Source organism: Erpetoichthys calabaricus, chromosome 4 (assembly GCF_900747795.2).
Source record: "Erpetoichthys calabaricus chromosome 4, fErpCal1.3, whole genome shotgun sequence".
NCBI classification, from domain to species: Eukaryota; Metazoa; Chordata; class Cladistia; order Polypteriformes; family Polypteridae; genus Erpetoichthys; species Erpetoichthys calabaricus.
Genome location: NC_041397.2, coordinates 282,177,894 through 282,193,468, shown reverse-complemented (window position 1 = coordinate 282,193,468; position 15,575 = coordinate 282,177,894).

Sequence of the window (15,575 nt, the reverse complement as noted above, 5' to 3'; positions counted from 1 at the left end):
TTTACTGGTGACACATATACAGAGTCATTGCAGTTTATCCAATGAACATTCCTACTCAGGTTAAAGCAAGCATTTAGAGTGAGTCATATTGGATCCATCAATGCTGGGGCACAACTCTGTACTCAGGAAAAAAAAAGGTATTTTTTCACGCCCTGTGTGTTTCTCAGCTTCTACCTAATTTAAAAAATTGACTATCCGTATTTGAAGCACATATTCAGGAAACGTTAAGGCAACCTGGGATTTATTTTCCAGGAAATGAAAGATTATTCTTTTATACCTGTACTATATATTCACACATACTAGGCTAATTTCAAATTTGCAGGAAGTGTGAGGGTTGGCTGAATTAAAATGGGGAGCATATGCTAGGTTTACAGGAACAATAGGCACCTTAGGCAAGAATCAAACCAGGCCAAGTACTCTGTGACTTACAAAGGAAAACAATCTTGAAAGCAATCTAATTTTACTAAACTGCTGCAAGCCTCTTTTCAAAGTGTGTGCCTATTTGTAAATTTTGTTCACATTTGAATTTAAAATTTTGAAAGAAAAAAAAATGCTGAAAGGCTCATTATAAAAATAAAAACAACAAAAAAACTCTATTGCCCAGAATGCAATACTATAGTATATACACGTTATAAAGGTAGTACTTTTACATTTCTATGATCAGGTATTAAGAAGAAATGTTCACTATTTAGGTGAACATCAAGTGATTGTTTAAAATTAAAATAATTTTAACATGTGTAAAAATTGCAGTAAGATTATATTTCTCTGAAAAGTTGATATCACCGGTTGGTTACAGAAATCCACAGTGCTGCTGCTGCTTTCCACTCTTCTTATAGACAGTGTGAGTCCTGAGTAAGTACTAAACCTGGTGTGTTGTTTTTAGATCAGTACTTCTAAGACTCATTAAAACAGAGTTCAACATTAATAAGGTTTATGTTAAATAAGAAATGCCAGTTTACCAAAATGGGAACATTAAAATAAAAATTGATAGTGATGAAGGGAATTTTGTCTAACATTATGTTCAGCTTCCAAGCTCTCTTAACTTTGGTAGTTCCCACATCACTTGGCTTTTCTAAGTGCAATTGTAATATACTCTGATTGATAGGTGAGATATGTTTTCGTTCTCAAAGTCAGGCTAACCTGAAGTGAACCTGTAAGGATACAAATGACAAACCAAACTATGGCATGACTAATATGATTGCTTTCAACAATGTGAGTAATCCTACTTTGTGAATGTGTCAAGGTAAATCTCTATGTGTGACCTCCTTTTTTCCAAATCTCTTAAGCTGAATAAATATATAGATCAAAAAATATAAAACTCTGTAAACAAAAAAGTCTCTACTGGTTTCATTCCCTCCCTCATTGTGGAATCAGTACACCTACAGATTCAAGTTGATTTCCTCTTGGGTTTCAGGTTTATCTCCACAATCTAAATACTGTATAAAATAAACATTTGAAGACCACTGGTTGTGATTATTCTAGACATGTAAAGTTATAAAAGAGCCTGTAAAAGAAACTATCATCCCAAAGATGGGAAAGTTATTTACTCAAACCATCCATCTTAAGTGAAATCATTATTAATTGGAAAAATGAGTTTCACATATTTCTGCAGTCTCCACACCAACATACTCATATAACGCACATTAGACCAGTGTCTAACTTTAATTCTTGGTGAATATTTGTTTGAAGAGCCCCTTTAGTTGTATTTCAGATTGTAATATTTTTCTGTGTAAAGTATATTGCTTTAATATACTTATATGAATAAGTTTATCTATACTAATTAATAAAAGGCAAAGCCCTCACTGACTGACTGACTGACTGACTGACTCACTCACTCATCACTAATTCTCCAACTTCCCGTGTAGGTGGAAGGCTGAAATTTGGCAGGCTCATTCCTTACAGCTTACTTACAAAAGTTAGGCAGGTTTCATTTCGAAATTCTACGTGTAATGGTCATAACTGGAACCTGTTTTTTGTCCATATACTCTAATGGAGGAGGCGGAGTCACGTATCGCGTCATCACACCTCCTACGTAATCACTTGAACTAAAAACAAGGAAGAGATTTACAGCATGAGTCAAACGCGGGGACGAAGGTAAATGGCATTAATGTTTGAGTGTCTTTTAATACTGTGTAAGCATACATATTAACACATGTGCAATTAAACATGTGCATTTACGGGGTGATTTCTCAGGCTTAAAAGCTCGCCTTTTATCAAACGCGGGAACAAAGGTAAATGACGTTAATTTTTGAGTGTCTTTTAATACTGTGTAAGCATACATATTAACACATGTGCAATTAAACGTGTGCATTTTATTAAAAAGGTAAATGCTAACTGTTTTCATTCTGAAGGGCACAAACCACGTTGGATTTTGTAATGATAGTTGATTAGTAAGGTCTATTAAGGGATACTCACAGAATCATTAGTAATGCCTGTGAATGCCGATGCAAGTAGGAGAATGGGCGTGAACTAAAGAACGATTAGTAACTTGTACAGTAAATGTCTCTAAAGTCTGTCTATTAAAAAGTTATTATATCTTTCAATCCTGTGTATTGATTAAACTACGAATCTAACAAGATCACTACATGGTGTCAGAAGTGACGGATTGGAAGAGGAATCTGAAGAAGAGGTTCAGCTTTTGAACGAGTCACGTGTCTGTGAGTAACCCGAAAACGTGATCAGAAAGCGCTAAGACGTTCTAGCAAAAGAGAAAAAAAAATATGTTAGGATTACAGCCCCCACCAAATCTCCAGTTAAAGGGAAATGTAGCTGAAAATTGGAAAAGATTTAAACAGAGATTCGAGTTGTATTTTGCTGCGATTGAAGCAGATAGGAAAAGTGAAAAAATGAAAGCGTCTATGCTTCTAGATGTAATTGGTGAAGAGGCACTAGAGGTGTATAACAATTTTCAGTTTGAAGAAGATGGAGACAATATGAAATTGAACAAAATAATTGAAAAATTCGAAACGTATTGCAACCCAAAGCGCAATGTGACGTTTGAATGGCACAAGTTTTTTACATGTTTCCAGAAAAGCGGAGAAACAATAGACCAGTATGTGACGGAACTGCGTAATAGGAGCTGTTCTAAGAAGAAACCGTCAAGCCATCAAAGGACCAATAACCTCTAATCAGAACACTAACACCAGCGAAACAAATATTAACGAGAAAACAAGTATAAATCAGGAAAGAATATCTCAACTGCAAACACAATTAACCAGAATATCAAAATGTCAAGTAAAACCACCAGAACGACTCATTGAGACATGTTGAGGATTAAAGTAACATTTTCAATTAAGAAATGCTGAATTCCTTTAACAGTTGTGCTTTTTATACATAGTTTGAATGCTGGACGTATGCCTGAAATGTTCTGGATAGTTCAGTTGTTTGAAGTGATAAAAGAATTAACACTAGAATTACCAGAGCCTACGAAAAAACTCGTATATCCGGCCCACCTTAAATCGCTTCTTAAATCCGTTCACACCTCTCCGCCAGCATCCTTTGTCCTCTAAATGTGCTGATAAAAGACAAGCTGCCAGCAGCCGGCTATTCCATCCCCCCACCGACTTAGAACGTGAGCGCACTTTTCCCAGCTCTTGCCTTCATTGATTATGTGGGAGTGAAGTGGAGTTTTACAGTGGAAATAATAGATAGTCATTCTAAAGTAATCTGTGTAAACACATTGTTAAAACAGAAACTTTGTCATATTTTAGTAATAAATGTTACAAAATGTAGTAGGCATAAACTATAGAATGTGTAAAGCCCGAGTTCCAAAGATCAAATAAACACTTTCACAAAAGCTTCAAGGATAATACAACAGCTTCTGTGGCGTAGCGTGTTAAGATTTGCCTCTTAGAACTAAACTGATCTGTTGCCTCTCAGACCTGAGTTCAAATCCCCGCTAGGGATAAAATGTTGCTTTTTTTTTTTTTTTTTCTTTTTAACCTCAAACGGACATAAAATTTATAAATTGGTATGCACTGTCAGTTAATGAGATCGTTATATTTTCATGTGGGATGCTCCTTTTAAAATATTTTTTTAACAATTGAGACTGCAATTAACAGGAACAACTGTCCTTATAACTGTTATTTTTAAGATCCATAACACACAGACAGACGAGCACTGCGTAATAGGGAGACAGACAGGCAGAGAAGTCACTAGATATATAAATAAACAGGGAAGGCACATGTACTGAAAGAAAAAAAAAGATCAACGTGCGTTGTTCCTGTAGCACTGAATGAGCTCACGTGCTCTAACATCACCCCTCCCCCCCATCTGACTCTCTAAGTAACAACGCCGCACATTGATCTTTTTTCTTCTTTCAGTACATGTGCCTTCCCTGTTTATTTATATATCTAGTGACTTCTCTGCCTGTCTGTCTCTCTATTACGCAGTGCTCGTCTGTCTGTGTGTTATGGATCTTAAAAATAACAGTTATAAGGACAGTTGTTCCTGTTAATTGCAGTCTCAATTGTTAAAAAAATATTTTAAAAGGAGCATCCCACATGAAAATATAACGATCTCATTAACTGACAGTGCATACCAATTTATAAATTTTATGTCCGTTTGAGGTTAAAAAAAAAAAAAAAAAAAAAGCAACATTTTATCCCTAACGGGGATTCAAACTCAGGTCTGAGAGGCAGCAGAGCTATTTAGCTCTAAGAGGCAAATCTTAACGCGCTATGCCACAGAAGCTATTGTATGGTCCTTGAAGCTTTTGTGAAAGTGTTTATTTGATCTTTGGAACTCGGGCTTTACACATTCTATAGTTTATGCCTACTACATTTTGTAACATTTATTACTAAAATATGACAAAGCTTCTGTTTTAACAATGTGTTTACACAGATTACTTTAGAATGACTATCTATTATTTCCACTGTAAAACTCCACTTCACTCCCACATAATCAATGAAGGCAAGAGCTGGGAAAAGTGCGCTCACGTTCTAAGTCGGTGGGGGGATGGAATAGCCGGCTGCTGGCAGCTTGTCTTTTATCAGCACATTTAGAGGACAAAGGATGCTGGCGGAGAGGTGTGAACGGATTTAAGAAGCGATTTAAGGTGGGCCGGATCTACGAGTTTTTTCGTAGGCTCTGGTAATTCTAGTGTTAAACGTGTGCATTTACGGAGTGATTTCTCAGGCTTAAAAGCTCGCTTTTTATTAAAAAGGTAAATGCAAACTGTTTTCATTCTGAAGGGCACAAACCACATTAGATTTCAGCCGTTAAACGCGCAAAAATGTCGGTACACCAGATAAATAAGCGCAACATATTATCAGTTGTATTGTATGCTTACAATACATATAGAAATGTGTTAATCGTTAACTAATAGTATTGGATGGTGTTTTTTGACTCGCGCCTTGATTTAAACGATTGCATGTCTTGGTGGGTTTGCATAGCTTATTGTCAATATCTTTACACCTCTTTTTAAGACTTATTGACTGAAACGGGCTTTCATGAAAAAACTTAGGGCTTTGCTACAAGATACACCCTCCACAAGTTAAGGAAGTAAAAATAAAAGGTATATATTTCTGTTTTATTTAAACCTTTTAAGTTCGTATGCATAGCCCCATTTGGCTGTTTTAGGTTTTTTTTTTTTCTTCAGTAATATTTAATCTCCTTAAAGAAAAACAACATATGCATTTTACTTTTTTTGTATCTCTTTAGTAATATTTTAGTGTAAAAGGATAACGAGTATTTAAACCTTTTATGTTACTTTATAAAGCTACATATTTTGGCAGCTGCTGCTTTAATTTTCAATGAAATGAAAAAAGCTCTCCAAGAGAAAACGTCAATGAAGAAGAAACAGTTTGCACTATCTAAAAAGGAGAAACCCTCATTTATAAAGGTTTGCTGCAGATGACTTAACTGAAAATAAATGAATAGTTCCTATGTGTATAATACATATTTATCTATTTTACTTATGCCTTTATTCCAGCAACTTGCAACATCTAAGGTACAATTTGTTACATTACTTTTGTTTTTTGCAGCACAGGCAGGTGAAGTGACTTCCTCAGGGTCACACAGTGGTGTCAGTACCAGGATTTGAACTGACAAGCTCCGGGTTTGCTGAAATATTACTGAAGAAAGAAAAAAAACAAAAACGGGCAAATGGGGCTATGCATACAAATGTCCATCCATCCATTATCCAACCCGCTATATCCTAAATACATGAGCCAATCCCTGCCAACACAGGGCACAAGGCAGGAAACAAACCCCGGGCAAGGTGCCAGCCCACTGCATGGCGCACACACCCACACACACCCACACACCAGGGACAATTTAGAATCGCCAATGCACCTAACCTGCATGTCTTTGGACTGTGGGAGGAAACAGGAGTACCCGGAGGAAACCCAGACAGACATGGGGAGAACATTCAAACTCCACGCAGGGAAGCGAACCCGGGTCTCCTAACTGGCACCTTTCACTGCACCACCATACTGCCCGCATACAAACTTAAAAGCTTTAAATAAAACAGAAATATATACCTTTATTTTTACTTCCTTAACTTGTGGAGGGTGTATCCTGTAGCAAAGCCCTAAGTTTTTTCATGAAAGCCCCTTTCAGTCAATAAGCCTTAAAAACAGGTGTAAAGCTAAACTTGCAGCACCGCTATTCAATTACACTTGCCTAACGCCTCTCCTAAGGGGACATACTGTGGGATCTGGGCATCAGTCAAAGCACCAATCACAGGCCCGATTAGAAAGCGGGAAGCTGTGATTTGTCGTCTCCCTCCCATGTAACAATCACAGCCCGTGTTACAACGCACTATGTATGTATGTGTATATGTATATATGTATATGTGTGTGTTTATGTATATATATATATATATATATGTGTACAGTATATGTAGATATGTGTATATGTAGATATGTAGATATATGTATATATGTATATGTGTATATATGTTTACATAACCTCTTTAACACACTACTTCTCCGCTGCGAAGCGCGGGTATTTTGCTATATAAGTATAAGTTTAATATACTTATATGAATAGGAGCCATGTGTATACTGATAATAAATGAAGTTCGGAGTTTTAATACATTCTGTTTATCATGACACCGGAGAGAGATAACATTGCATCTTGATCAGACATGTGAGTAAGAATTTCACAATACTCGAAATACATGACACTACTACTACTACTACTACTACAACATACTGTTAGATAGATAGATAGATAGATAGATAGATAGATAGATAGATAGATAGATAGATAGATAGATAGATAGATAGATAGATAGATAGATAGATAGATAGATAGATAGATAGATAGATAGATAGATAGAACTTTATTTGTCCACAGGGGGAAATTTACAGATGCTCTCTAAATAAATAAATACATAATACATTGCCATAAAAATGGACTGGCTTAGGAGGAAAACAAAGTGCTTGAAACTTTCTGCCTATTAAGTTAGGACATCCAGACTTCATTTGTATCAGCACATTTTAAACTGTAAAATTAAATAATCCCGTTTGTCTGTCCAGGATTTTAAATCACCTGTAGCTCGCAAACCGTTGGACCTATTGACCTGAAATTTGGTACACATACACTATGTGACATCTACTATCCGCTTTTGGGGTCATGATTGACCTCCAAGGTTAATCCACTTTTTATTTTATTGTAGAATCAACTCTCGGCAGCAGGGCGGCACATGCGTATGGGCGCCGTTCTCATTCGTACAATCTTCGCCGTCACTTCTGTACCTCTTCATATTTTAAATCATTCTTGAGGCAGATTGAAGACTTACGTGCCAGCTTAAGTGAAAAATGAAAGAAAATGTACTAAGTAATTGCAACTCAACCACTGACTGAATCAGTTTAACGTGAAAAGATGCCAACGAAAGAAGAGAAGAAGCGGTGCCGCTAGGGTGGAGAAAAGAAGAGCTGCTGAGGAAGCAGCAAGCGCATCAACCTCTGAGCAAACAAATCCTAAACGTACAGAGAAAGAGGATGAAAACTAGGAATGCTCAATTCAAGTGTATTCGTTATTGTGCATTGTGCCGTTGCTGGTGTTATATATAATGTAATTTTCCATTTTGTTCTGTGATAACAGTTTATTTCTTATAACCAAGTATTTACGTAGAACTTTAAAAATGTTTAACTAGTTTGGGACTTAGCATATTGCTTAATGACATAAAGACAGTTTCTAGAATATACCATTTATCTGTATGCTAAATGGTGGAAATTAAATATATACAAATGTGTGCACCTAATTTAAAAAAAAGTGCTGTGTTAGTTTTCCTCAGTCTGTCATGTTGCATTAAACAAAGCACATGGGTGCTCCACCTGTTGCTGTAAATAAAGGAAGTCCATGTCAAGTTGGATGGGTAAGTAAGTAATAAATAATAAGTAATAAAATAGAGTTTCAAGAAGGAACTACTTTGGTGTTAAAGTCCCTAACATCTTCCCCTGGGTGAGAGTTAAAGTCTGTACTCAATTGAGGATAATATACAGAAGTTCTATGTGAGATCTCCTGCCTGCCGAAAAGAGAACTTGCGCTGTTTCAGGAAGTCGCTGGGACACATCAGAGTATTTGCCATTGCCAGTGTGAATAGTAGCCGCAGAGTATCTGGGTGGAGGTATTGACCTTGAGTATAGCCAGATTCTGGGTTGCCATCTGGGGAGTTACGCCTCCTTTTTGTTGCTGTGCCTAAAATTCATGAACACAGGTTCTTTTCTGCCTGTATGTCAGTGATGTGTGAGGACACCACTTTCAAGAAACTGCCGGTCTGTTAAACTAGGACATCCTGACATCATTTGTACCAGCTCATTTTAAAGTAGAAAATTAGATCATATATAACATTTAACTTTACATTTGTTCTCTGATAACAGTTTACATATGATTTTTATTACTTATAACCAAATATTTACTTAGGACTTTTAATATGTTTAACCATTTTGGGACTTTACATAATGCTTAATGACATAAGGGTTGGTTCAAGAATATGCCATTTATCTGTATGCTGATTGTTACAAATGAAAATATGTTCCAATGTGCACCTAAATGAAAAGACAGTGGACTGTTCAATTTCTTCAGTCTGCCGTGTTGTATTAAACAAAGCACGAGGGGGCTCCATCTGTTGGTGTAAATAAATGACATCCATGTTTGGAGTTCATATTAACAATGGCTCAGGACTCTTCCTTGTTTACTGAGTATTTTCCACAGCACTAGTGATCAATCCATTGTTGGGACTATGCAGAGTACTTAAAGAAGTTAGTGAGTACATTTATAAACCCTTGACACATTTTTCGAAAATCTCTGAACACTGGGGAAATTCGCAAAGACTACAGGCTAGCAAATATTATCTTGTTGTATACAAAGGGCAATTCAGCTGATCCAAGTAACTGTAGGCCAGTAAGTTTTTTAAGCATCACAGGTAAATTAATAGCAGAAATTATTAAGCTCAGACAGCACATGTCTAGACAAACAGCCAACAAGGGTTGTATTTCACTAATTTTCTGGAATTCTACAAGGAAATAACAAAAGCATGCAACAAGAGAGATGCATATAGTATTATTTATTTTGAGTTTCAGAAGGCCTTTATAAGGAACCACATGAAAAGTTAGTGAGCAAACACAAGAAGCAAAGGGTAATGGTAAGGAGAACTTTTTCAGAATTAGGTGATATTAAAAGTGGTGCTCCTCAGGGGTCTTGCTTTTTATATTAACATATATAAACCATTTGGGCAAGAATATTAACACTAAGTAGGCAAGCATTTAATAATAAAGCCTTGTGAAGCAACAGCCATGCAGAAACTGTGGGTCACCCTCTGCTGCAACTGCCCTACCTGCATTACTTATACATACGTCACTGGTTCTACTTTATATTTTTTAATGCCATGATAGATGCAATAAGATGCTGCAGATGTTCTATCAGACGGTTGTGGTGAGCGCCCTCTTCTTCGCGGTGGTGTGCTGGGGAGGTAGCATTAAGAAGAAAGACGCCGCACGCCTGGACAAACTGGTCAGGAAGGCAGGCTCTATTGTTGGCATGGAGCTGGACAGTTTGACATCTGTGGTAGAGCGACGGGTGCTCAGCAGGCTCCTATCAATTATGGAAAATCCACTGCATCCACTAAATGGTGTCATCTCCAGACAGAGGAGCAGCTTCAGCGACACTCTGCTGTCACTGTCCTGCTTCACTGACAGACTCTGTTTTTTTACCTGCATTATTATCAATCTTTAATTTAATATTGTTTTTGTATCAGTAAGGTGCTTCTGGAGTATGTGAATTTCCCCTTGGGATTAATAAAGTATCTATCTATCTATCTATCTATCTATCTATCTATCTATCTATCTATCTATCTATCTATCTATCTATCTATCTATCTATCTATCTATCTATCTATCTATCTATCTATCTATCTATCTATCTATCTATCTATCTATCTAGAGTTCATCTGTTCAGTGCTTTAAAATAGTTGGGTCAAGTCAATCAAGGATGCATAGGTTGATTCATTTAGATGAAAAATTAAATGTCTTCTATAGACCTTAATGCAGCTCGTTGCACTTATGATAGGGTTTGAACCTTCTTTATATTTATATTTCAATGGTAATCAAGGAAAGGGAAGGTAAGATAATTTCTAAGCTTAGATTAACCACTAATAGAGATTGACAATACATTTTATTTCTTGCAGGGCTACATTTTGAAAAAAGGACATTACTGTTTCCATGGCAATCAAGGATTTCAGTTTCTTATTTTATTAAGGAAGTTTCACATAGAACAGAATGAACTACACACATAGCATTAAAAATATTACTATGGTTATGTCTGTAGGATCAGAAGCAGACATTTGTATATGTTGATTCTACTGTTATGCAATTCGTTGCCCTGCTGATACTTCCTGGTATAATGGTTAAGGCACTGGACTCTTAACAAAAAGGTTGCTGGTTCAGTTTCCTTTGCCTCACTGTGTGAAGTTCAGCAACAGACTTAAACCATTATTGTTACAAATGTAAAAAATATTTATAAACCACTGTAAAATATGCCAAACTTGTAAGTTGTTTTGGATGAAGGGTTTAGCCAAATATGATTTAATGGCAATAATCCTTGTGATTTCTTTTTTAAAAAAAGAAGAACCATATATCATATTAATGCCATCAATGACAACAGCAGCAGTAATATGTATACCCTATCAGGCAGAAGAACATAATGGTTTAAACCAGGCAAAAGGCAAATTAGAGGAGAGCTATAAAATCCAGGCTGTCATACCATCATCACAGTTGGTCATTGATTGGGATCAAGGAAGCGGTTCTTTACAGGACACAAATCTAAAGCCCATAGAAATGAGCTTTTTTCCACCAGCACTAGGAATATATAATGTGTGTGTGTGTATACTACTCAAAACAATTATATGCACCATCACTGTTTAACACCAAGTCAATTAAGTTTCAGGGATACAAATGAAAGTGACAACAGATAGCCTGGAGGGGCAACAGCAAGACAACCCCCATAAAGGCAATGGTTTTGCAGATGGTAGCCACAGACAATTGCTCTCTCCTTATCCTTCCTGATTGATTCTTCTGTAGTTTTACATTTTGCTAGGTTCCTTGTCACTAATGGTAGTATGAGGCGATACCTGCAGATGATTCAGGTTGAATATCCATACAGTACGTGCTGCCACAAGAAGGGTTGCTGTGTAACCAGCATAGTCTCAAGAGCATGGAGGAGATACCAGGAGACGGCTCATTATCTGAGTATGGTGTTCTGGCGTCATCATTAGGCACACTGCAGTTCACACATTGCTGTCTTGCAAGTATCGTTACTGTATCTTTCTTTTTGCACACATGCCATTTTACGTATAAGCAGAGTAGGCTATTTTGTGCAAAGAAAAAGAAAATATCAGGGAAAAGGAAAGAAAAAAATCAGAACACAGAGAAAGTAAAGAATATAAAAAATTTTGTTTTTTTTAAACAAGGATTGAAAAGAAACCAAGTGTTTCCTTTTCACTAATGGAACTAATAGAGGTTGATGTCACTCCAAGGGTAGTAGTTTGTGCTGCTGTTTTTAAATGTGAGTCTTCATCATTTTCTGACCTTGACCTTGGTTTTGCTTCTGTTTTTCCCTTAACTTTATTTATTTGATGGATAGACCGATAGTTGGTATACAGAAAAATAAAATAAATCTGACCCTTAAAGTTGTTTGCACCATAAAATCCTAATCCAAAGGTGGGTACTGCTCTCCTTGTGTAACACCACCCAGGCTGTGGGGCAGTGTTAGCCGTAAACCTAAATAAAAGCTGCAAATAACAGGAAAATAATGGAGAAAATGAAATTGTGCTGCTCCTATGTGTAGCCACACTCATTTAAATACAGCTTCCGTTTTCAATCACGGTCAGAGTCTTCTTTTGGCAACATTCAATATTTTTAATTCTATACTAATTATATTGTCTGCACTTATGAAACATACAGAAATGAGTTGGCTCACATTCAGAGCTTAAACAATATTGTTGTATTGTGTTATCTGTACAAGCTGTTTAACTCAACATTAACTTTTCCCCTTGTTAACACATATGTGACACAGGATTATAAAATACAGAACACAATAAAGTCAAAATCGAGATTTGGTTGTACAGGAGACTATCCATCCATCCATCAATTTTCCAACCCGCTGAATCCGAACACAGGGTCACGGGGGTCTGCTGGAGCCAATCCCAGCCAACACAGGGCAGGAACCAATCCCGGGCAGGGTGCCAACCCACTGCAGGACGCACACAAACACACACTAGGGCCAATTTAGAATCGCCAATCCACCTAACCAGCATGTCTTTGGACTGTGGGAGGAAACCGGAGCGCCCGGAGGAAACCCACGCAGACACGGGGAGAACATGCAAACTCCACGCAGGGAGGACCCGGGAAGCGAACCCAGGTCCCCAGATCTCTCAACTGTGAGGCAGCAGCACTACCCACTGCGCCACCGTGCCGCCCCAGGAGAATATCACATTAATACAAATGTACAACAGTTAGAACATTAGAACACTCTAGACGAGAACAGGCCATTCAGCCCAACAAAGCTTGCCAGTCCTATACACTTATTTCTTCCAAAAAAACATCAAGTTGAATTTTGAAAGTCCCCAATGTCTTACTGTCTACCACACTACTTGGTAGCTTATTCCAAGTGTCTATTGTTCTTTGTGTTAAGAGAAACTTCCAAATGTTTGTGCAAAATTTTCCCTTAACAAGTTTCCAACTGTGTCCATGTGTTCTTGATGAACTCATCTTAAAATAACAGTCTCGATCCACTGCACTAATTCCCTTCATAATTTTAAACACCTTAATCATGTCACCTCTTAATCTTCTTTTGCTTAAACTGTAAAGGCTCAGCTCTTTTAATCTTTCCTCATAATTCAACCCCTGTAGCCCTGGAATCAGCCTAGTCGCTCTTCTCTGGACCTTTTCTAGTGCTGCTATGTCCCTTTTGTAGCCTGGAGACCAAAACTGCACACAGTACTCAAGATGAGGCCTCACCAGTGCATTATAAAGGTTGAGCAGAACCTCCTTGGACTTGTACTCCACACACTGTGTTATATAACCTAACATTCTGTTAGCCTTCTTAATGGCTTCTGAACACTCTCTGGAAGTTAATAGCTTAGAGTCCACTATGACTCTAAATCCTTCTCATAAGGTGTACTCTCGATTTTCTGACCACCCATTGTGTATTCAAACCTAACATTTTTACTTCCTATGTGTAATACTTTACATTTACTAACATTAAATTTCATCTGCCACAAATCTTCTCAAGCCTGTATGCTATCCAAGTCCTTCTGTAATTATATAACGGATTCCAAATTATCTGCTAATCCACCTATCTTGGTATCATCTGCAAACTTAACCATCTTGTTTCTTATATTGCTATCTAAATCATTTATATACTGTATATTAAAAATAGCAGAAGCCCTAGCACTGATCCCTGTGGAACACCACTCTTAACATCGGCCAATTCTGATGAGGTTCCTTGCACCATCATCCTCTGCTTCCTGTGTCTGAGTCAATTTTGCACCCATCTAAAAACATCACCCTGAACTCCCACTTCTTTTAATTTGATGCCAAACCTCTCATGTGGCACCTTATCAAATGCTTTCTGAAAGTCCAGATAAATAATATCATAAGCTCCACTTTGATCGTATCCTTTTGTTGCCTCCTCATAGAATTCCAGCATGTTAGCAAAACACAACCTCCCTTCTTCTGAACCCATGCTGACTGATCAGTAAAACTTCTGTCCTTGCCAGGTGTTACTCAATCTTATCCTTAATAATTCCTTCCATTAATTTTCCTGTGATGCATGTTAAACTTACTGGCCTATAGTTGCTTGGCAATTTTTTGATAAGTCAGTAATTCTTACAATAAGGAAAACAAGATTTAATGTCATGATATAAATATTATTCAATTGCTTAGATGTCATTTTTTTGCAGTGTGGTATTGGGCAGGTGATGAGCAGTGCCTGGTCTTTGCCATACATAGTATTTGGAGTTCTGCCCTAAGAGTCCAATTTCTGTCTCATCATGCAAGAAAATTTTTATCCTCGTGCACTGAGAGACCTTTACAGTAATCCCTCCTCGATCGCTGTCCCAAAGGTGAAAATCCACGAAGTAGAAACCATATGTTTATATGGTTATTTTTATATTGTCATGCTTGGGTCACAGATTTGCACAGCAACACAGGAGGTTGTAGAGAGACAGGAACTTTATTCAAACACTGCAAACAAACATTTGTCTCTTTTTCAAAAGTTTAAACTGTGCTCCATAACAAGACAGAGATGACAGTTCCGTCTCACAATTTAAAGAATGCAAACATATCTTCCTCTTCAAAGGAGTGCGCGTCAGGAGCAGAAAATGTCAGAGAGAGAGAGAAAGAAAAGCAAACAATCAGAAATCAATAGGTGCTTTTTGGGCTTTTAAGTATGCGAAGCACCGCCGGACAAAGCAGCTGCTAGGAAGGGAGCAATGTGAAGGTAGTCTTTCAGCATTTTTTAGAGGAGCGTCCGTATCATCTAGGGGTGCGAACAGCCCCCCTGCTCACACCCCCTCCGTCAGGAGCAGAGACTGTCAGAGAGAGTGAGAGAGACAGAGAAAAACAAACAATTAAAAATCAATACGTGCTGTTCGAGCTTTTAAGTATGCGAAGCACCATGCAGGAAGCATGTCCCTTGACAAACCAGCTGCAAGAAAGGGAGCAACGTGAAGATAATCTTTCAGCATTTTTAGATGAGTGTCCGTATCGTCTAGGGGTGCGAACAGCCCCCCTGCTCACACCCCCTTCGTCAGGAGCAGAGAATGTCAGAGCGAGAGAGAGAGAGAGAGAAAGGAAAACAATCAAAAATCAATACGTGTTGTTTGATCTTATAAGTATGCGAAGCACCATGCAGGAAGCATATCGCTTGACAAAACAGCCACATTTAAGCCCAGCAAGGAAGAGAGCAATGTGAAGGTAATCTTTCTGTGTTTTTTGAGGCCGTATCTTCTAGGGGTCCGAACAGCCCCCGTACTCACAATATATTTGAGGAGTTTTATTTAATAGGTAATACGCGCTCTGGTGGGGTAGCTTCTCAGCCATCTGCCAATAGCGTCCCTTGTATGA